General features: G+C 47.6%; 1 protein-coding gene across 2 annotated transcripts in view; it reads left to right on the plus strand.

Moving 5' to 3' along the window:
- The window catches only part of PDK2 (pyruvate dehydrogenase kinase 2), a 266,084-nt gene that overhangs the window by 89,461 nt on the left and 151,980 nt on the right, over positions 1–24,643 (plus strand). The window lies entirely within an intron of this gene.

Genomic DNA, 24,643 nt, shown 5'->3' on the forward strand with positions numbered 1-24,643 from the left:
AAAAAATTAAAAAGGGAGCGGAGGAGAAAACAAACGCAACCCCTTCGAAGCACACATGCACACACATATTTACATATACATGCCTCTTGGGAGCATGCACTCACACACACATATATATAACACCTTTGGAGAGGAGATGGATGCCCCCCAACCCCCCCCCAGGGTGGCTCTCCCTATATGTCCCCCCTTGACTGTGGGAGGGATTAACTGTCTTATAAAGAAGTGCATCCGTTGGGGTGGGGAGAGAGGCAGATCTGTTCTGCATTTGTTCTGTTCTGTTCACCTATGGAAAAGTGTGTTTGGGTGGGCTGGGCCTGATTTTGGGGGGTCTGCATGCGGCCTCCATCTGTCCCATTCCATCTGGAATGGCAGAGGTGCACTCAAATTCTACGGGTTTTTGTTTAAATGATGCACAGAGCATTCTTTATCTGTTTTTAAAGCACTTCACAAACCGTTGCCGGCATTATAGTCTGAGGTGGTTGGAAACCGCCCCCCCCTTAAATTAAAAGTTTCTACCTGTCCTCCAGAGTCCCCTGTGAATTCTCTTATAACACCTGGATACCTTGATGACAGATGTAGCACTTAGTTCACTTGGTTAGAGGATGGTGCTGATAAAGCCAAGGTCATGGGTTCGATCCCTGTATGAGTGCATATTCCTGCTTTGCAGCGGGTTGGACTAGATGACCCGTGGTGTACCTTCCAAATTTATGATTCTATCATTCATTTGCAAATTGATTTCAGGACTTCATTACACACACACACACACACACACACACCAGATCCAGCACTTGTTCATTTACAAACTGCTCTGCAAATCTTTATTATTATTATGTCTTTGCAAATCTTTATTCCACCTCCCATTCCTCCGACACGTGTACAGTGAATCCCGATTAAATCCAGCTGAAAGGAAAAGGTGGGGTTTAAACAAAGTTGTGACTGATTTCCTTGTTGCCTTTTATTGGCTGGACCTGAGCCAATGCACTTCTCATAATAACCGCCTTTCGAGGCAGATGCTCTTCTTCCCATTTTATTGATAAGGAAGTGAAGCCCAGAAAGCAACACACCCAGAGACAGGATTTGAACTCCCTTCCAGATCTATTTCACCATATGTAAGCCAAAGTATCAGTGTTCCAATATGTCGTGTTCAGGGCAGCGCATATGCGATGCGTGGGTTCTAAGCGGGCATGCATTCGTGCATTTCTACACGGATATCTGTGTCTGGCAATGTGTGTTTCTAGCTGCGTGGATAAGGGACCTAAATAAATCACATACACATTTTTACATTTAGCAAAAAGGTTTCGGGTCTGAGTTTTGAAAACGTTCACATTTGGAAAGGTGAAATCTTTTTTTAAAAAAAAAGAAGAAGAAAGCTTTAACTAAGCGTTTTAAGGCTTTAGCACCTATCTGGCAAAGTCGGGGCTTTTTTTGTTTGTTCTGAAATCCACCCAAGCCAGCTGTTTCCAAAATTAGGCAGACTGAAGAACCTTTGCATGAATGAATTTCTGCAAAGCGTATTCAAGTTAGAGAAAGTTGTGGGAGAATTTCCCACTGGCTGCTATGTTGGTATCCTTCTTCTGACTGTATAAAGCAGTTGCGAGGAACCTTTGGCCTGCCAGATGGGGCCAAACTAGAACTCCCAACAGCACCAGGAAGCAAGCAAACATGTCCAGGCCTGTGCTTGTCACAGTGTACTTCTTGGATTTCATGCCTCCCTTCCAGTACAGAATCATGTGGGGGACAAGATAGCTCAGTGGCTCAAAAGTGTTGGCCCCAACCCGAGTTCAAATCCCACTTTTCCCACAGACTTAACCTTGGGCAAGCCTTTTATAGAAGGCAATAAATTAAGCTGATGATAACAACTGGCCCATCACTGCTAATGAACCCAGTGGCTGAACAGGGATTCCAGCTTCTCTCCCTATGCAAATAGTAGATTTGGGTAGGCAGGCAGATTTTAATTGGGACTATTGCGGGTGGGGGTGGGGGAGTTAAACTCACCATGGCACATGGACCCGATCCGCCATGCCCACGTGCTGCTGTGAAAACAACTGCACAACTTAAAGTAATGCTGGCTGCATTCAACCCTTAATAAAAATGGAAATATGTATGGACCCAATGCTAGTTTTACTCAGAGGAGACCTGTGGACATTCATGAATCTAGGTTTGTCATGTCCTTTCACTTCTGTGGGTCTAATCTGAATAGGACCAGCATTCGGTACAACCCATTGGCTGTGTGTGTCCCCTTTCTTAAAAAGCAAAACAAATAAACAATTATTTACTTATTAATTCCATTACAGTGGTACCTCGGGTTACAGACACTTCAGGTTACAGACGCTTCAGGTTACAGATTCCGCTAACCTGGAAATAATACCTCGGGTTAAGAACTTTGCTTCAGGATGAGAACAGAAATCGTGCGGCGGCGGCGGCGCTACGGCGGGAGGCCCCATTAGCTAAAGTGGTACCTCAGGTTAAGAACAGTTTCAGGTTAAGAACAGACCTCCAGAATGAATTAAGTTCTTAACCCGAGGTACCACTGTATTATTTTGTCTTTCCGCCTGCCTGTCCTCACGAGCCAAGGGCTCCTCTTGCTTTTTACGTTGTCCATTGCCACTGTGCTTTGAAGGGACAGCCCTGTGTGTGGGAATGCGCCCACAAATAGATGCCTTTGTGCAACATCTCGCAATCCTATGTGTGATTCATTGCTCCCATCTCCCTGAGCCCACAGACCTGTATTTCCGAGACTCTGAGATATGTTGTTGTCTCGCTTTGCATATATGCAAAAATGTGGGAACTCGTCATGCGCTTGCTAAAGGATCGAGGTTGAGAGCTGGGGATTGTGGGTGTAGCAGATATTTCTGGTGCCAAGGAACAAAGGAAGCTGCCTTGGGCTGAGCCAGACCAATGGTCCATCCGATTTGGGGTTCTCTGAACTAGACAGCTACTCTTTTCCAGGGTTTGGGGGATGTGGCAGTCGCAACCCTGCTCAGAGACCCCACTGGGGAATGAACCTCGACCATTGCGCTACCACTGAGCTACTGGCGTATGGGTTTGTGTGTTGGCTAGGGATAAAGGACAGGTGGAGTTGTGTGATGGCGAAGAATGCTGGAGAACATTTGTGTAGGTGGCGAAGGTTAGGGCGTAGATGGATTTAAATATGCGTGAGGCCACAAGGTTCATCTCTGAGCACATGGCTGAGCAGTGTTTGTTTTTTAGAAAACTCACTATGAAGTTGTTTCCCCCCCTTTTTTAAAAAAACATATTTATTAGAGTTTAAGTATTACAAAAAGAAGAGAAAAAAAGAAATATGTACAATGAACAGCTACAAAGCCTCGAAGACAAAGGAAAATACAATAAAACAAAACATCAACAGTACATCAAAACATTAAGGGGGGGGGAATGATAAAAAAGCAAAAAAGAAACCCCGTATTTTCATATCCATCTCTTTCATTTGCTTATGAAACAAAAGCAAAACTCACTATGAAGTTGTGACAGTAAGTGCCACAATTTTTAAACCCCCCAAAGGTACCGGTACTGCCTACCATTGAGTTCCCCCTGGGGGAGAGCACTGGGCAGGAGACTGAGCACATAGGGGAAAGATAATCCGTGCAGTGTGTATGTGTTTAGGGATGGTGCGAACTGGGAGAACAGAAATGTATGGGATGCGCCATTTGGAGCCTAAAGAGTTTGCAAAAACACCACGTGGAACGGAAGGCGCAGCCTTTGAGAACTGGGCATTTCAAATCGTCAAACGTTTTCTTCTGTGAAACTGGATACATTTGTGTGTGTGTTCCCCGAAACTTTTGCTTCACTGAATGCTAAGCCTCGTTGATGGATCTGAAAGCAACTTGGCCCCAGATTCAGTAGCACACGATCCTGTATTTCTGAGGCTGCAATCTTGGCTTCTGAGCAGAAGTGTCCAGGATGGCACTGAAAAAGTCCGAACTGAAAAACAGGCTCCACAATGAGGAATAATCAAATCAGAACGAATGATGAGACTCGATAGACTCCCCTTCGATCTATCCCAACACTTTTCTAAGAATTTTTCTCTGGGTTTGTCTCCATGTGCATTCATTATCATTTATTTGCAAAAACTCCTGTTCCACCAATTAAGGGGAGGGGGGAAACGCCGTGGTGGTCAACAACAAAAAACCAGCAATTAAAAAAACAAGCACCAAATACATCACAAAGCACTAGATCGACTTAATAAAGGAAAGCTGGGTGATGAGTTTAGTTGTAAGCAGATGTCTACCTGATGTTAATTTGAAGTACATTCCAAAGTGGCAGGTGGCACCACACTAAAAGTCCTGCTCTCGATGGATATAAAGCAAACCTCGAGAGCATAGGAGTAGAGGATCCAAGCAGCAGGACAGGGATGTAAGATGAGACACCTTTGGTCACAACAGGGGTCAGGTGTGAAGGGAGTAACCAGAATCTGCTTGTTTCAGAGGGATCTAGTGAATCTAAGCATCTCAGAGTTTCAGCTTGTTCTCGTCCCAGCAAGGTTGCTCACTGTACGCAGCCATTTGACACCTCCAATATGGGACATGCATGGCTGCAGTGTGGAAAAGATAAATAAACTTTTGTTTCAAAAATTATTAGTGCTGGCCTGCCGTTTGTTCCTGACTTAATTGCATTTATATGCCAGCTTTTCTCCACAGAGCAAAACATGGTGTGTGGTTCTTCTCCCATCGGTCCTATGAGGAAGGTTAGTCTGACTGGGCCAAGGTCAACAGGTGAAATTCATGGCTGAGTGGGGATTTGAAACCCCCAACACTCTGGTGCTCCAACCACTAAGACACCCTGTCCTTCTGCCTTCACAGCCTCTGAGGCCTTTCACAGCACACTCGCAAACACAAACTATACCATCCCGTTGCTTTTCTCTGGAGCCAAAATGCTGGCGTCTCGTGGAATTGGCGAGCAAAGGAACCAGTGGATTGGAATGACTTTGAATTTAGCCCTTAAGCTTCCTTCCTTGTCCAGGTTGAGATAAACCTCTGAGCGGATGAGATTGTATTGCCGTTGTTTTCCTTCCATGCTTTCTAGAAGAAGAAGAAGACCTCTGCCGGATTAGGCCAATGGTCCTCCTGCTCTCGTAGCAGCCAGCAGAACACTCCCCTCCTGTAGTTTCCAGTGACTGCTCTTCAGAAATATACTGCCTCTGACAGCGGACGCAGAAAATAGCCACCAGGGTTACGAATGACGGTGGGCTCTTCCTTAGTCCTTTGCTTGAATGGCAGCCTGTGGCTTTGTGAGCTAACGCGGCCTAATGGTTAAAGTGCTGGACTTTGACGGAGGAAACCAGAGTTCGAAACCCCACTTAGCCATGGAGCTCACTGTGCGACATTAGTCATGTCGCGGTCTCTCTCTTGAGCTCCTGGGAGCCGGGGGGAAACAGGATATATGTGTAATATTTAAGTAAATTGTATGCTTGATTTAAATCAGGGCTCCGCCCCTAAACATGTTTGGAACACTGAGCCAAACTCTGGAGCACATGCAGATTATTGCATACCCTCCGACATTTCTCTGATGAAAATAAGAACATCTTATTCAATAATAATAATAATAATAATAATAATAATAATAATAATAATAATAATAATTCTACCCCACCCATCTGACTGGGTTGCCCCAACCACTCTGGGCAGTTCCCAATATAGAAAAAGAATAATAAAACATTGAACGTTTTTTAAAAAGCTTCCCTATACAGGGCTGCCTTCAGATGTCTTCTAAAGGTTGCATAGTTACTTATCGCCTTGGCTTTGGGAGCCACATAACTCCACACCCTCTGAAATTTCTCCGATGAAAATAGGGACGTCCTGAGGAAAGGCGGGACATTCCGGGATGAAATCAGAAACCGGGATGGCTTCCGTAAATCTGGGATTGCCGCTGGAAAATAGGGACACTCGGAGGGTCAGTTATTGTGAGAGTGAAATGGGGACTTTGCTGAGGTCGCTGCCCCACGCTCAGTTGCACACTCAGTCAGAAGAAGGAGAAAAGTGAATGATATACAGTAGAAGAAAGAGACAGATCAGTGGTCAAATTATTGGAGGGCATAATAGTTTGTTTAATTCTCACTTAATTAGAATAGCCCCTCCCCTAGTCAGAAGATTAAATTTCACCTCTGGCATATTTCTTCTGCATCCGTGCTTTGAATAGACTCCCCAGCAAAACATCTAGGGCTCCTGGGGACACTTTGAAGTGGATCTCGTGAGCACATGGGATCATTAAGTCAGAACTTGTTGCACATCAAACGAGTCGCAGACAGGCGCATCCCCAGATTCTTCCTTGGAAGGGGTACGCGGGGAGAATTTTGATCAAATGGGCTCTCCTGTGTGTGGTCGTGGGAATCTGACCGCAAATTGGCCATGGGGGAAGGGAGAACATGGGAGGAAATCCTACCACAGATCAGGGGCAAGCAATGGGGTGCGCTTCAGAGCTCGTTGGATTCCTGCTCTCATCCACCGCAGCCAAAGGAAGGCCGAAAGGGCCAGAGGCGATGGATGTTGCAGACCAGTTCCTTTGTCCCTTCACAGAGCGGTGATGATTCTTCCACATTTCCTTAAGTGAGTCTTCAACATGGATCTTGAAGAAGAAGAACGAACTCAAAAATACAAATGGGACTTAGTTCAAAATCACGCTCTATGTTTGGGGTTAGGGAGCTGAGATTTTTGTTTTTGGCTTTGGGTGGGATATCAAGAATGATGGAAGTTACGTCTGGCCGCAATATTTCGTTTTTCATTATCAGCGCTGGACTCAGGTGCACAAATGGTGAAGGAAAAAGAAACCCCATCAAAGCAAATGCCCCTTTGCACAGATTTTTCTTCTTTTTTCAGTTTCCAGGTCAAAAAAGGAGGCTAACAGGCCAACAGGCTCCAATACTTTGGCCACCTCATGAGAAGAGAAGACTCCCTGGAAAAGACCCTGATGTTGGGAAAGATGGAGGGCACAAGGAGAAGGGGACGACAGAGGATGAGATGGTTGGACAGTGTTCTTGAAGCTACCAGCATGAGTTTGACCAAACTGCGGGAGGCCGTGGAAGACAGGAGTGCCTGGCGTGCTCTGGTCCACGGGGTCACGAAGAGTCGGACACGACTAAACAACAACAGGCCAACATGTTACCCTCCCATTTCCCAGCATATTTCTTGTATAAATGAATTACCCTGGACTATCTTCTGTTCTTGCGACATAGACAATTACGCCAGGGAGAATTCCAGTGCTTGTGATGGCTTTAAAATGGAGATTGCCAATGTGCCTTGTGTGGTACAGATGCCAATTCAATAGCTCTTTAATAGGAATTAATTCCCCAACCATTAATTTTCTGCTCAGTTAGGGCACGTCATACGTTTAAAACATATCCCCCCCCCCAAAGAACAAGTCCCTGCCCCAAGGAGCTTACAGTCTAAAACCCAACAATAGGTTGTTCAGTGGAATTTCTTTGTTGCCAATTTCTCTTCTTCCACCCCTGATGATAAATTTAAAAAAATCAAAAATCGGCTGAGGGGGTAATTATATAACTGGCACCAAAATTCCCAGTCAGAAAGAAGTGATCCTTGACACATTGAGTAATCTATTTATTCAGTGCCTCCATGTTTATATTCGGCTCCTAATGTGTTTGTGTGACAAGAAAACTTTCTGAATAAATGTGACACTCATGTGACGTGCCCATTGACTCATACATGATATCCTCCTGTCCTGTTTATATATACTAAAAAATGCCATTTAGGGATGTGCAGTGCAACATTGCCATCTACTGGTCATTCTGTACTACCACACTGCCTATATCCTGTAAAGCCTGGAATCCGCAGTCCTTCAGATTTTACTTTTTTTGGTCTTCAACTTTCATTTGATGCAGCCAGCATGGCCAATGGTCAGGGGTGTTGGAGGCTGTAGTCTGACAGCTCCTGGGAGGCTGCAATTTAAGGATAAATGCTGTAAAACAATTCGTGCTGTAAGGCCATATAGGTGGGGTCTTTTTTGTTTTTCATCCTTCCTTGCCTTCCTGTTCAACGTTTCAGCTTGCTAAAAACTAGGCTCTCTTCTCCTCTTCCCTGATGCAAGCGATTGCTTGCTTGCTAAAAACTAGGCTCTCTTCTCCTCTTCCCTGATGCAAGCAATTGCTTGATAGCTTTCCCCTGAACCCAATTTTCTTCTCCAGACCAATCGCAATGAACTTTTACTCAAGGGGAGACCCACTGATATGACTGGATCTACATTTGCAATGTTCTTTCGTATGTGGTGGACCTGTAAAAGGGTGAAAGAGTATTGGGAAATAATCCACAATGAACTGAAAAAAAAAATGTTTAAAAGCACTTTCACCCCCCAAAAACCACCAGAGTCCTTTTCGTTGGGGATAACTCGGATGGAAATTCCCAGATCAGTGCAAGCCCTGACAGCAAGAGCCAGCATTTCATAGAATCATAGAATCACAGAGTTGGACGAGACCACAAGGGCCATCGAGTCCAACCCCCTGCCAAGCAGGAAACACCATCAGAGCACTCCTGACATATGGTTGTCAAGCCTCTGCTTAAAGACCTCCAAAGAAGGAGACTCCACCACACTCCTTGGCAGCAAATTCCACTGTTGAACAGCTCTTACTGTCAGGAAGTTCTTCCTAATGTTTACGTGGAATCTTCTTTCTTGTAGTTTGGATCCATTACTCCGTGTCCGCTTCTCTGGAGCAGCCTGCTTTGCTGCTATGAAAATTGGTCTGTATTCACATGTGCAAATGTTACACAAATGTGTGCTGTGATCCTGTGCCCTTCAGTCTTACAAATGCTTAAGCCCTTCCAGGCTGCATTTCTCCCCAGTCCTTTTCTGGTGCTCCCTGCTATGTTGTTCCCCCCTGCTTGCAAAAACATCTGCATTCATCCATTCCCATTTCTCTCCTGCTTTGCACCCCTCCATCCCTTTCCCATTCATCCATGTTTCACCTTGGCAGGGTAGCAATCACCTGATCCTTCCCTTCTCTAAAGCAGCTCGCTTTTCTTCCCTCCCACCAACCGACCTGTGATCCTACCTGGTGAAACTCTGCAACACAATTTTTCAGATCACCAAGCGGTTACATTAGGGTACGTAAATAGTAGCACGGGGGCATCTGTAACCACCTGCTGAGGCAGCCATTGCAAACCAGTTGCCCTCCAGATGTTGTCAGACTCCAGCCCCTTCCAGACCGGGCTGTGGTTGTTGTTTTGTGGGTTTGCGTGGGTGAATTACACAACATAACATTGACGCACCAGTACTGCTTTAATGGTGAGTTTATTCTGGGCTGTCCACATATCAATCTGCTTGATCAGTTGTTTTGCAACACTTCCCCAACGCTGTTGCGCTGTCCCCATCTGGAGAGGCTCACCAAAGCAGGGCAGTCACCAATAACACCTTAGGATCAAAGACCTATAGCCACCCTGAAACTTTTGCAGGCACCAACAGTATTCTCTTTTTAAACATTGTTTTTATTTACTGTTCATGGTAAAGGTAAAGGGACCCCTGACCATTAGGTCCAGTCGTGGCCGACTCTGGGGTTGCGGCGCTCATCTCGCTTTACTGACAGAGGGAGCCAGCGTACAGCTTCCGGGTCATGTGGCCAGCATGACTAAGCTGCTTCTGGCGAACCAGAGCAGCGCACGGAAACGCCGTTTAGCTTCCCGCCAGTGTGGTACCTATTTATCTACTTGCACTTTTACGTGCTTTCGAACTGCTAGGTTGGCAGGAGCTGAGACCAAGCAACGGGATCTCACCCCATCGCGGGGATTCGAACTGCCGACCTTCTGATCGGCAAGTCCTAGACCCTGTGGTTTAACCCACAGCGCCACATGAATCCCTACTGTTCATGGTACAGAAGATAAATTATGAGAAAACAGTTGTTGCAACAGTAAACCACAAATAAAGTCATACCTCATGTTACGTTTGCTTCATGTTACGTTCTTTCAGGTTACATCCTGCGGCGACCCGGAAGTACCGGAAAGGGTTCCTTCCGGGTTTCGCCACTCGTGCATGTGCAGACGCACAAAATGACATCATGCACATGCGCAGAAGTGGCGAATCGCAACCCACGCAAGCACAGACGTGCCACTGCGGGTTGTGTTCCTTTCATGTTGCGAATGGGCCTCCGGAACGGATCCCGTTCGCAACCAGAGGTACCACTGTAACTTGTCCCGATACAATTACAAGCTTTTGTCATGCTAGGCCATAAAGTTTCATTTGATCACTCTAAAACTACAGGGAACCCTGCAGAGGGCCTTCTTGGTAGTGGCACCCACCCTGTGGAACGCCCTCCCACCCAAAGTCAAGTTGATGAGTATCTACATAACCTTTAGAAGACCTTCAAAGGCAGCCCTCTACCTTCGATTCAGAATCCCTTGTGTGTTGAACCTTTTGACTCCTGAATGCCGCAAACCCGGAAGCGAGTGTTCTGGTTTGCGAACATTCTTTGGAACCTGAACGTCCGACACAGCTTCCGCGGCTTCCGATTGGCTGCAGAAACTTCCTGCAGCCAGTCGGAAGCTACGCCTTGGTTTACGAACCTTTTGGAAGTCAAACGGACTACCAGAACGGATTCTGTTCGACTTCTGAGGTACGACTGTGTAGGGAAGTCCTTTAATCTGTAATGTTTTGTTGTTTTTACATATGTTGGAAGTTGCCCAGAGTGGCTATGGCAACCCTGTCAACTGGGTGGATCATCATCATCATTCCACCACATTTTCCCATGAGCGTTGGGTGGATCGATGCCACAGGGACTGTGATCGCCCTCTGCTGCTCTGACCTGTCAATTTCTCAGCCGATGCAACAACAGTATTAAAGGCAGGTTCCCTGATATAACCCCCCTGATACCATCGTGAGTGCAGAGCATCATGAACGCTCAATGAATGAACACCTGGAGGCTCCTTCCATTGGTCTCAGCCAGCTTGGCAAATGGTCAGGGACGACGGGAGATGTGTTCCAATAACATCTAGAGAGCCACGGCTTGCCTCGCCGCCCCCCCAAGCTTATGGTAATTTTGTTGTTGTTATTTAGTTGTTTAGTCATGTCCGACTCTTCGTGACCCCATGGACCAGAGCATGTCAGGCACTCCTGTCTTCCACTGCCTCCCGCAGTTTGGTCAAACTCATGCTGGTAGCTTCGAGAACACTGTCCAACCATCTCGTCCTCTGCCATCCCCTTCTCCTTGTGCCCTCCATCTTTCCCAGCATCAGGGTCTTTTCCAGGGAGTCTTCTCTTCTCATGAGGTGGCCAAAGTATTGGAGCCTCAGCTTCAGGATCTGTCCTTCCAGTGAGCACTCAGGGCTGATTTCCTTCAGAATGGTAAGTTTACACACCCTGAATTCCTTATTTGTTATTGTCACCTGAAGTCATCACACCTTCACAATCATTGTGCAAACACAGCAATTTTAACCACAGAAGACCTGTGCGGATCTCAAAGCAAACAGTCCCCCAGTCATGGAGACTTATGATATAGGGCATTCTGAAGTTTACTTTGGGGTTCAGGAACTTATAAACTTTACTCCTTTTTTCCAAACCTTATCTGAGTGAGCAGTACACCGTAAATGGAAAGCACATTTATAGCACAGGCCCCTCTCCCCAAATTATGGGAATTTTAGTTCACCCCTCACCAGGCTACAATTCCCAGCACCCTTAACAAACAATATTTCCCAGGATACTTGTGTGGGAGGGGTCCTTTAAAAGTATGGTTTCAAGCTTTCAAACTGAGAACTAGTAGCCAGCATGGTAAAGGTAAAGGTAAAGGTAAAGGTAAAGGTAAAGGTACCCCTGCCCGAACGGGCCAGTCTTGACAGACTCTGGGGTTTGTGTGCCCATCTCACTCAAGAGGCCGGGGGCCAGCGCTGTCCGGAGACACTTCCGGGTCACGTGGCCAGCGTGACAAAGCTGCATCTGGCGAGCCAGCGCAGCACACGGAACGCCGTTTACCTTCCCGCTGGTAAGCGGTACCTATTTATCTACTTGCACCCGGGGGTGCTTTTGAACTGCTAGGTTGGCAGGCGCTGGGACCGAGCAGCGGGAGTGCACCCCGCCACGGGGATTCGAACCGCCGACCTTTCGATCGGCAAGCCCTAGGCGCTGAGGCTTTTACCCACAGCGCCACCCGCGTCCCGCAGCCAGCATGGTACATGGTCATTATCTCCCAGCTTTTTCTCTTGCTTGGTGAAGCAGCGCCATCTACTGGCTTTAGTAACCCACAACAGAGCATATGAGAGGCATTTAAGCATGGACTTCACCTTCCCAACAAAGTTGATGTGACTTAAAAGCATATGCAGCGCAGTCCTGTGCATGCGGACTCGGAAGTCAGTCCTGTTGAGTTCAATCTCGCTTGATCCCTGTAAAGATAAAGGTAAAGGGCCCCTGGATGGTTAGGTCCAGTCAAAGGCGACTATGGGGTTGCAGCGCTCATCTCGCTTTCAGGCTGAGGGAGCCGGTGTTTGTCCACAGACAGCTTTCCAAGTCACGTGGCCAGCATGGCTAAACCGCTTCTGGTGCAACGGGACACCGTGACGGAAACCAGAGCACACGAAAACACCATTTACTTTCCCGCCACAGCGCTACCTATTTATATACTTGGACTGGTGTGCTTTCGAAGTGCTAGGTTGGCAGGAGCTGGGACAGAGCTTACCCCATCACGGGGATTCAAACCACTGTCCTTCCGATCAGCAAGCCCAAGAGGCCCAGTAGTTTAGACCACAGCACCACCCGCATCCCCTACTCCAGAAACTACCCTAGAAGGAGCATGACGTGTCCCCCACCAGAGGGACTGCTCCTTCCCTAACACCCCCTACACTCCAGTTAAATTATACTGATTTCTAAATCTGCACCTATCCATGATGCTGAGCAGTTGCAAAGGTGATGCAGATGTGTGTTTGCTTTTTCAGTGTTGAAAATACACTCTTCGGGCAGTGCTTCACCGGAAACCCTAACAGTAGAGCCGGCCCCATACGGAGCAGCTCATGTTCCTGCTGACTTTCCAATCCGTATCTGGGAGTGTCTCCCCAGTCTTCACCGACAGACATTTGGCTTCCTGCCTGCCTGGCTTGTCAGCCTGAAACCCACCGGCCTTTGAAGTATCTGCCTGCCCTAAGGCAGGGGGCCTGGCGACAACAGCCCCACACTGACAAGCACACATGGCCGCACCCTCTCGGAGATTTATTTATAACTGAATTTAATTCAGAAGGCTGTCGGGGCTACGTGCTCTCTTGCTGTACTGCTCCAGCACAGAGAAAAGCTGATTTAGCTTTCGGAGGGAAAGGAGGAGGAGAAAGGCGCTCCCTGCTGCACAGAATGACTCTAAACCCTGCTGTGCTTCAGTGGGAGAGTTTTATTTTACCATCTCCACCAAGCAAGAGGCATGGTCAGAGGTCAAGGACACATTCCACCCAGACGGGACTACTCAAGGAGGGTGCAAAAGGAGGACCGGGGAGGAATGCAAATACGACAACCCAAGTGGCTTGCTGGTAGGCCGCTGTTGCTGACCGGAAGGGAGAGGGGTGAAGCGGTAGAGGAGCTGAATGCTAGAGGTGTAGTGTGATGGGGGCAGCAGGGCCCGTTGCCTCGGGTGCAAAATCTGAAGGGTGCAACGGGGCCCTAGTGTAGGGTTACCAGATGTCCCCGGTTCCCAGGGACAGTCCCCGGATTTGCAAATCTGTCCCCGGACAAATTCCGTCCCCGGAATGTTCCCAGATTTGCAAATCTGTCCCTGGGAAATGTGGCAGTGGCAGCCTCAGCAGCCTGGAGCCAGACTGGAAGCGCAGTTGGCTCTGGCTGGCTTCAGGAGCTGCTCGCTTCTGCGCAACACATCATATAGGGACTTCAGGCGAGGGAAAATGGCAGGCGCCACGCCAGCAAGCAGATCCTCCCGCTGCTGCCACCACTGCCAAAGGGGAACCAGCAACGTCCGGCGATACAGATCTCAGGGCCCCTTCCCCCTTTGTTTTGACTGATCAGGGGAGGCTCAGGAGATGTGGGCAGCAGCCATTGTCCAGTTTTTTAAAAACTCTGCACATTTATGTTTTACAGGGTGCGAAAGAAGGGCTTTGCACCTTTATACAATATGCATGTGTGCTTGGGGCCAGGGTCTTTTGCCTCACTAACCCCACTACAGACTCCCTGTTGCTACTCAGCTTTAAAAAAGAAAAGAAAAGAAAAGAAAAGAAAAAGAAAAAGAAAAAGAAAAAGAAAAAGAAAAAGAAAAAGAAAAAGAAAAAATGTCACCAGATTCATTGGGGAGAAAAATCTGGTAACCATACCCTAGCGGTCCCGAAGGCACCACGAAACCGGGAGGGAGGTACCTCCCTTTTCTGGTGGCGACAACATTCAGCATATGCAGTGTGCCACACACGCCGCCTTGCCCCCGTGATTGAGGGGGCCCGGGGCTGCACAACGCCAGCACACCATGTGCGCATGTCACATGGTGTGCGCGCATGACATCAGTGGCCCCACGGTGTGTGCATATGACATCAGCGCATGTACGTATGACATCAGCATGCTCTGTGGTGTGCTGACATCACGTGTGCAGACCGGTGGCATGCTGACCTGTCGTGCGGCCGCCACATAACTTGGGGGGGCGGCCCTCTGATTTACAATTTTCGGGGAGCCTTGGCCCTGTGTTCCTCCCAGTTCACACATCTCCCAGGTGGCTTGGTGGACTGCAAGAGGGGAGCAGGCAGCCAGATAGGCCCTACTCTGTTGGGGGGGGAGCCCCCTCTCACTGCTCACACAATTAGTTGCCTCGGGACGGTGCGCCACACACTCCATGGACCATAACTCCACCGTCGCTGTGCGCACCAGGTCATTGCTGCGCCAGGAAGCCCCCTCAGCTCCCTCCTGCCCCAGGACCACTGCAAGGCCCCCGTGTGTCAGCAGGCAACTGCAGGCATGGCAGGGCATTGCTGGAGCACCTGCACGGACAAAGCTGAGCTTCCTGTGAACTCCCCTTTTGCGCCTTGCCCCAGTCTCCGGCAAGCGACGCTACGCCACTGGTCAGCGCAGTGCAGACACAGCAGCAGAGCGAGTCCAGCACTCCTGCTAGTTCAAGTTGCTTCTGCAAAACACCCAAGGCAACCCACCCTGCAGGAAAAGGCCAACATCTTGGCCCCACCTTCTCAAAACAACATCAAAAAGAGTCCTGATGTTTTAGGAGACGATTGAGTCCTGCCCTTTGAAATCTCATTGACTTTGCTGGGAAGAGTTGCAATCCTAATATGCTCATCAGGGGGAAAGAGACTCGAGTGGCGCTGTGGTCTAAACCACTGAGCCTCTTGGGTTTGCCAATCGGAAGGTCAGCGGTTCTAATCCCCATGACGGGGTGAGCTCCCATTGCTCTGTCCCAGCTCCTGCCAACCTAGCAGTTCAAAAGCACACCTGTGCAAGTAGATAAATAGGTAGCACTGCGGCAGGAAGGTAAACAGTGTTTCCGTGCGCTCTGGTTTCCATCACGGTGTCCCGTTGCACCAGAAGTGGTTTAGTCATGCTGGCGTGATCTTTATCTTTACAGGGATAGTGTGACAGCGGCCACACCCGGGGAACATGGCTTTGAATGGCTGGCTGAACCAGCTGAGGGTGGTCCATGGGTCTCAAACCTTCATGAGTTAGGGATTTCCCTGCTTGCAAAGACAGGCTCTGGCGGATGCAGTGAGTCAAGAAGGCGGTTTCTGCAACAGTTCTGTGCATGCTGTAGATCAGGGTTTCCCAAAGTTGTGTCTCCAGCTGTTGTTGGACTACAACTCCCATCATTCCTAGCTTGCAGGACCAGGGATGATGGGAGTTGTAGTCCAACAACAGCTGGAAACCCACGTCTGGGAAACCCTGCTGCTGTAGAGGGAAGTGATGGGCAAATGGGGCTCACCAACCTGGGAAGGTAGCCCTTCCAGGTAAGATGATGTTTTGATTACTGGGAATGGAGTTGAGAGATGACCTAACCTGGGGAGAAAGCAGTAAAGACCTGATGAAGAGAGCACAGCAGAGGTTATATTTTCTGAGAATCCTCCAGAAAAATAATCTCTCAAAGGACCTGTTGATGGCATTTTACCACTGTACTGTTGAGAGTGTATTAAATTACGGTCTCTGTGTGTGGTTTGGGAGCTGCGCGGTCAGGGACAAAACAATGCTGTCCAGGGTTGTAAAGACTGTGGAGAGAATAACTGGGTGCACTCTTCCCACCTTGGATCAAATCTATGCTTCCAGGTGCTATGATAATGCTGCAGAGATAGTGCAGGATAGTGCACACCCCGGAAATGATCTCTTTCAGCTTCTGCCTTCTGGAAGAAGGTACAGGGTTATAAAGACTAGGACTAGCCGCCTGAGAAACAGTTTCTATCCAAATGCGATTTTGGTTTTAAACACAGTGTAAGGTAGTTTCTGTGGGAGTATATTGTATTTAATTATGGGGTATCAGAGTTTTTAGGGGGCTAACCAGGCTGGGATAGCTGGGATAGCAGGCTTGTTGGTTTTTGAATGTCCGATGTAGATTTTTTCAGTTTCGTTGTTCTGTATGGGACAATGACAATAAAGATTATCGTATCGTAAAAGAAAAAAATCTGATCCAGAAAATGCAGTGAAAAGGATAACAGCTACTTGATGCAACATCTTCTAACCTCCCTGCGAACAAATCAGAATGAATGCTCAGTCAATAGCTGGCATTCTCTCACATTCCTGCAAATTTTGGGCAAGCAGATTAGGACGAATGCTGAATAAACTGCGTGCACAACCTGAGCAAGTAAATTCACGCTCAGGCTTTCCTCTTAAATTTTGAGCAGCACATTCCAGTGGCCACTTGGTGGCAGAAGTGAACCATTTTCTTTCATGACGCAGAAGTGGTTTTTCTACTTTCAGGGAACTACTTCCATATACATTTGCTTGCCCAAAGAGCACCTTCATTAGTTGCTGAAGGGTTGTGTTCTAAGCCATACCTCTTTGGTCTCCTATGAACAGGACCAACACAGCAGAATCTGTAGAATCTCAGAAGGTGTTGAACTCTCCTTCACTTCAGGTTCTGTGTTGAAGTCCTCTTGTGGCCCCACTCGGTATGAAAAGTTGGGCTGCCCTGCGCCTAGAACACACTTTGCAAATCAAGGCTTTAAAGGCTCCCCCATCCCAACTTTACTTCTCTCATATTCCCCTTCCGCCCAGAAAGATTTTGGATATGTTGGATTCATGGGCAAATGTTATGTACTGAGTTGAATAGGATCCAAAAGGCAGCAGTCTGATTGGTCCACAGCAGCCACCCAATCCAGCTCCAGGTGGAAGGGAATTCGCAACCTGATTGGCCTACAGGAGAATCCCGGAATTAGCCAATCACGTGGGCCCATTGTGTAAATAATGTATATAAAGCAGACATTCTGGGGGAACTTCCATTCCTCCTCACCATTATGAATAAAGAGCATGAAATCCACTCTCGACTCTGAGTATATTTCAGCAAAAAAAAAAACCTGGGGGGATTGCGAAGTCTCAGCCTGCCAGAGTACCTGGTCAAAGTTATCTCTCCGACTGGCGAAAGCTTAATTTGAAAGGAACACTGCATTTTTTAAAAAAAGAGAGAGAGAGAAACGAAAAGCAGGTAGCCCTTCTGTTCTGTGCTGACTGCTCAATAGCTGTTCTATTCTAAACAGTAGCAGCTGGAGACATTGGTGCACCCCAGGGAATCTTATCTAACTCCAGAAGGACTCTGGATACTGTAAAAGACTGTAGTCCTTGTCTGGGGAGCTGCTGCACTTTGAGCAGCGAGGACTGCAACTGGGGAGTTGTTGAAAATACTTTTTGCATGCTGAGAGCTAATGTCTTAGCTAAGAAGGGTCTGGAGAGGCCCAGCTCTCCATTCACCCTTGCTCCTGACATTTGTGGCTCGCCTGCCACACCCACCCATGCCGTCGTCCACAAGGAGACAATCTGCCAAAAAAGGAGAGAAAAAGGGGGGGAAACATGTCAGTGAACTGTTTGGGACAAACCCAGAGTAGATCAAAAGTTTTTCAAAGTGCTCTTCTCTGTGATACATCATTGCAAACCATCATTTGGGCCTTCAGCCTTTCAAAGCTGGACTACCACACTGCACACATCATGGGCTGCCCTTGGAGACCATTACCGGTGTTTCGGCTGGTTCAAAACATGGGGTAGGTTGCAGAGAGCCCATGAGGGGTGGGCTCCCTCTTGAGTTCCAGTTGGGCTGGCTCAATGAAACTGACTGGCAGGAGATTCAGAACAGACATACAGTGGTACCTTGGTTCTCAAACGCCTTGGTACTCAAACAGCTTGGAAGCCAAACACTGCAAACCCGGAAGTAAGTGTTCCGGTTTGTGAACCTTTTTCGGAAGCCGAACGTGCTCCGTTTTGAGTGCCACACTTCCGTTTTGAGTGTTACGCTGAGGTCTGTCTGCTTTTGCTATTTATTTTGAGTTTTTGTAGCTCTTTTTTGTTTTGTTTTTGTGACTGTGTGGAACCCAGTTCAGCTACTGATTGATTGATTGATTGATTGATTGAGTGAGTGAGTGAGTGATTGCAGTACATTGTTTATTGCTTTCATTTTATGGACCAATGATCTCCTTAGATAGTTAACTTCATGTTAAATTGCTGTTTTAGGGGCTGTTTTTAAAAGTCTGGAACGGATTGTTCTGTTTTGCATTACTTTCTATGGGAAAGCACGCCTTGGTTTTGGAACACTTGTTTTTGGAATGGACTTCCTGAACGGAATAAGTTTGAGAATCAAGGTACCATTGTACCGCACATATAGAATAGAAATCAGTGTGTGTATAGAATTGTAGGATTGGAAATGGGTTCATGGATCATCTAGTCCAACCCCTTACAAGGCGGTCACCCATCCAATTTGAAACCATCCCGGACCCTGCTTAGCTTTGCAAATGTGCTAGCAGTTTTACTAGGAGGGGACATACATAGGATCATAGTATCGTTGAATTGTAGAGTACAAAGGGATCACGAGGATCATCTAGTCCAGACCCCTGCAATACACTCTGAGTAAGGCATCTACAAGGGACGCGGGTGGCGCTGTGGGCTAAAGCCTCAGCGCCTAGGGCTTGCCGATCGAAAGGTCGGCGGTTCGAATCCCCGCGGCGGGGTGCGCTCCCGCTGCTCGGTCCCAGCGCCTGCCCACCTAGCAGTTCGAAAGCACCCCCGGGGGCAAGTAGATAAATAGGTACCGCTTACCAGCGGGAAGGTAAACGGCGTTCCGTGTGCGGCTCTGGCTCGCCAGAGCAGCGTTGTCACGCTGACCACGTGACCCGGAAGTGTCTTCGGACAGCGCTGGCCCCCGGCCAATAGATGTGAGATGGGCGCACAAACCCCAGAGTCTGTCAAGACTGGCCCGTTCGGGCAGGGGTACCTTTACCTTTACCTTTAAGGCATCTACAGAGAAAGGCACTCTGTACATGCTCAAAGAAGACACCTTCTTTGCATGATCCCGAGTGGAGATTGAGAACAGGCCCTGCGGGGAACAAGCAGATGCCTGTAGTGTTTCCTCCGAAAAGGCTTGACCCCACCATCTTTTTCCAAGCATTGCTACATTTTTGGAGGGGGGATTAATTTCCTCCCCCATCAGCCCCATTCCTGCACCAGGTGGTATCATGTAGGAGGGATGCTCCCGGTGCCAGGTATAATGGGGAGTCCTAGCTTTTCCAACCTAGTTGTCACATTCCTGGAATTCCAGCTGCCCTGCGGAGGAAGTATGAGCAATATTAGCTTTGCAAACAAAGTCTGCTTTTCTCAAGTCATGCCTCCTGATAGCCAGTGTTCACACATAATGTTTAACTAGAGGTGAAGTGAAACAGGCTCATGGGGCATTGGCTCTCTCTCTCTCTCTCTCTCTCTCTCTCTCTCTCTCTCTCTCTCTCTCACACACACACACACACACACACACACAAACACACACACATACCCTGAGTCTCTCCAGACTGCTGTTGCTATTTTGTGAATGCACCCTGCAACACGCCATCAATACAATAACAGTGCATTATTGGTGAATTTGCACTGGATCACCCAAACACTGGGGGGGGCACGGGTGGCGCTGTGGGTTAAACCACAGAGCCTAGGACTTGCTGATCAGAAGGTCAGTGGTTCGAATCCCCACAATGGGGTGAGCTCCCGTTGCTCGGTCCCTGCTCCTGCCAACCTAGCAGTTCGAAAGCACGTCAAAGTGCAAGTAGATAAATAGGTACCACTCTGGCGGGAAGGTAAACAGCATTTCCGTGTGCTGCTCTGGTTCACCAGAAGCGGCTTAGTCATGCTGGCCACGTGACCCGGAAGCTGTACGCCGGCTCCCTTGGCCAATAAAGCGAGATGATCGCCGCAACCCGAGTCAGTCACAACTGGACCTAATGGTCAGGGGTCCACAGACAATATTCCACTCATTCAAAAATGCGGAGGACTGATTTTTTTTTAAAAAATGAGAAGCTCAGAGAACCAGAATTGACAAATCCATCCCTGCTTGCCTGCCTGCTAGAAATCGTTTACCTTAGTTACCCTTTAGCTTCGGACCATTTGTGGTATGGAAAGTTACAGAATTTCAGTAGGAAGCTACAAGAAATGCATTGATTCCAAATGGAACATGTCCATTCCAAAACCTTTGCGGGTGCAAATGGTATGGAAAGCGGGATTGCATGTAACCTCCCCAATATCATCCCAAGTGCGAATCATTGTGAATGCGCAAGGGAAAAGAGACCTATAGGGGGAGCCTTTTCAATTCTAAACCTGCTTCCTAATCTACCTGGAAAAAGCAGCATGATTATTTCCTCCCGACCAAGGAACTGAGCCCAGATGGAGCCTCTCTTAGGACTGAATCATTTATTTCTAAACCAGGAAGCAGCAACAGCAGCAGGGCACTCCAGCTAAGCGCTGTGATGGCCTGGCAGGCCTTATTCCTAACCCCTGAAGGGTTGGGGCTGGTTATTCTTTTATATATATATAATTTTTAAATTAGTTTTTCAACATATCGTTTTCAACAGTAATTAAACATACTTTCATATCTTACACCATTTTTTTTACTTCCATCAATCACATCTGATAATTTTCCAATCTATTCACTAAATATACATTTCTTGCTTCCACAATTACATTTAACTCATAAGTGATATCTCTATTCTTCCTCTACTTTGCAATGTTTCATACATTTCTCCTTACAAAACTTATTGTAGTCCTACTAGTGTAATTTGTTGATTACAGTTGCCCTTCAAATAGTTCGTATATTTCTTCCAATCTTCTGTGAATCTCTGGTCCCGGAGGTTTCGAATCCTTCCTGTCATTTTATCTAATTCTGCGTAGTCCATTAATTTTGCCTGCCATTCTTCTTTCATCGGAATTTCTTCTTGCTTCCATTTCTGGGCTAACAATACTCTCGCCGCTGTTGTTGTGTTGGGGCTGGTTATTCAGTGGGACAAGGAAGATGTTCGTGGCCGGAGGCATTTTTAAATATGATGCTGGTGGTGATCTTATAATTATGGTCTGGAATTGTATCATTCTTACAAGAGTCTAGCTCTGCATAGAACCCTGTGTCTGGACGTGGCAGCACCCCCTCTCTGCCCCCCACTGCCATGCCATGGTTGGCATCTTGTTCCACACACCCTCCCACACTTCACAGAAGAAAAGAGTGACGTTGTGTTTATTTATAGCGCTTGCCTGTACAGTAGGGATCATTGTTCTGCCTCTCGCCAAATAGGGATTTAATTCTCTGGAAGCACGATTGGTGGAAGTAAATAATAATAATATACAGATGAGGCACAGTTCCTTATATAGCCAAAATGGCACCGCCTGGGAACAAAAGGGAGGGACAGATGTACAGTGGTACCTCAGGTTGCAGACACTTCAGGTTAGAGACGCTTCAGGTTACAGACTCTGCTAACCCAGAAATAGTACCTCGGGTTAAGAACTTTGCTTCAGGATGAGAACAGAAATCGTGCGGCGGCAGCGGGAGGCCCCATTAGCTAAAGTGGTACCTCAGGGTAAGAACAGTTTCAGGTTGAGAACAGACCTCCAGAACGAATTAAGTTCTTAACCAGAGGTAGCACTGTACCTTGGTTGTAGAGTGGAATGCGTTCCGGAAGTCCGTTCGACTTCCGAAAAATGTTCGACAACCAAGGCGCAGCTTCCAACTGGCTGCAGGAGCTTCCTGCGTTCACTCGGAAGCTGTGGAGGCCATGTCAGACTTTTCGCCTCCAAAGGACATTTGCAAACTGGAACAACTCACTTCCAGGTTTGCGGAACCAAGGTATGACTATTGACAGTCTTAGGGTGGAAGAACCCAAAATTTGTGGAAGTACAAAAAAGGAAGGAAGGAAGGAAGGAAGGAAGGAAGGAAGGAAGGAAGGAAGGAAGGAAGGAAGGAAGGAAGGAAGGAAAGGGAGATGATTAAGATCTCAAAAAAGAGGCCATTGAGGGCTGAACATGCTCAGTATGCATAGAATGTTGACTCATTCTTAGGGATGGAACTGGAAACCAGAGTTAGATGGAAATGGAATAGAGTCTTCTGTGAAAGGGCATGGCTGGCCATCTACAACCCTGAAGGGGAGCACTCCGCAGGTTCCAGGGGTTGATGCGAAAGACAGAGGCTTCATCTATTCTCAGTAGTTGCACTCGCCTTGTGGAATGCCCTCCCATCAGATGTCAAGGAAATACAGTGGTACCTCGGGTTAAGTACTTAATTCATTCCGGAGGTCTGTACTTAACCTGAAACTGTTCTTAACCTGAAGCACCACTTTAGCTAATGGGGCCTCCCGCTGCCGCTGCGCCGCCAGAGTACGATTTCTGTTCTCAACCTGAAGCAAAGTTCTTAACCTGAAGCACTATTTCTGGGTTAGCGGAGTCTGTAACCTGAAGCGTATGTAACCTGAAGCGTATCTAACCCAAGGTACCACTGTAAACAGCTACCTGACTTTTAGAAGACATCTGAAGGCAGCTGTTTATAGGGAAGCTTTTAATGTGTGATGTCTTACTGTGTTTTAATTTGTTGGAAGCTGCCCTGAGTGACTGGGGTGGCATATTAACAACAACAACAACAACAACAACTATTATTATTATTTTTATTAGAGGCTGTTCTCTCTGGCTTGTGTACTTGCTGCAGTGTCTTCCAGACTGGGCTGTGTAGTGTTAATAAGCCTGTTGTAAGATTTCCCTAAGAATGCTAAATGGAATGTTTAATCTCGCAGTGGATCGGGGTTGTGTTTAGAGAATACTCGCAAGACAAAAATTGCATTCTCAGGCATTTATTATCAGCTCAGGGCAGCAGTAGCAGAGGAGGGAGAGGACAGAGCGTACTAGTGTTTTGAGTCCGTGTCTGTATATTCACTTGCCCGTTTATTGGACACACACACTGTCCCCAATTAGCCACTTAGTTCCTGAACTCCTCACATCCAGCAGATCTGAGGAAACCTGGGGTGCTCTGGTCTAGGGACAATGTGCTGTAGCGGTTAGAGCACAGGACTAAGGACCAGGAAGACCCAGGTTCAAATCTTCAGTCTATATACATGTAACTGGCTTAAATACAACTGGGTCGTTCTTTTTCTCAATACGGATGGAGCTGGTTTGGTGGAAAGTGTATCAAAATGCAGTACTTCAAAAAAAAAAAAATTGGTCTGCCTGGGTGGGCAGAGTCAAACCGGAACATTCTTCACTAAGAAGGCTGCCGCTTGCAGTTCAGTTGTTCACCACATGAGGCAGCCATGCACAGATTCCAGAAGCTTCTGGCACACCATGCTCCCAGAAGTGTAACAGGTACAAGAGATGGGGCAAAATTATTGGAATCAAGAAGTACTGGGAAAGCTCTCAGCTTCCCCTGGCTCAGGAACAGGGCTGTCTTTACCCGGGGGTGCGAGAGGTGCAGGGCACCCAAGCGCCAAATTCTGGGGGGCGCCAAATGTATACCTACTGTATACTGGTCCCTCTCAATTGGTGGAAGTGAAAAGCAATGGAGCAAAAGTCCCTGCTCCCCTCCTCCGTCACTCTGTTACTCCATAGCGTCAAAAATTCCTGACAAGTCAGGAAACAAAAGTTTTTTTCCGATGTGTCGCGTTGTTACAGGTGAGCGACCCCCCCCAAAAAATGCTCAAAAACTTTTAGTTTAGCCCCCCCTAAAAAAGGTCAACAACTTTGGCTCCCCCCTCCATAAAAAGCTCAATAAAAGTTATTTTGGGGGCGGCTGGCGCTGTGGGTTAAACCAGAGAACCTAGGACTTGCCAATCAGTAGGTCAGCGGTTCGAATCCCCATGACAGGGTGAGCTCCCATTGCTCGGTCCCTACTCCTGCCAACCTAGCAGTTGGAAAACACATCAAAGTGCAAGTAGATAAATAGGTACCGCTCCGGCGGGAAGGTAAACGGCGTTTCCGTGCGCTGCTCTGGTTCGCCAGAAGCAGCTTAGTCACGCTGGCCACATGACCCAGAAGCTGTACGCCGGCTCCCTTGGCCAATAAAACGAGATGAGCACCGCAACCCCAGAGTCAGTCATGGCTGGACCTAATGGTCAGGGGTCCCTTTACCTTTTAAACTAAATTTGGGGGTGCTGAGCAGATCTTTGCACCCCGGCGGCGCATATGCTAAAGACAGCCCTGCTCAGTAATGGTTGTTGAAATGTCTAGGGCTGTGTGTACATACTGCAATTTCATCTGGGTCCAGTGCAGCCCCGCCACTGACTTTTGAATCCATGCACATGCA

This window comes from Podarcis vaucheri (genome assembly GCF_965113315.1).
Source record: "Podarcis vaucheri genome assembly, chromosome: 13".
NCBI classification, from domain to species: domain Eukaryota; kingdom Metazoa; phylum Chordata; class Lepidosauria; order Squamata; family Lacertidae; genus Podarcis; species Podarcis vaucheri.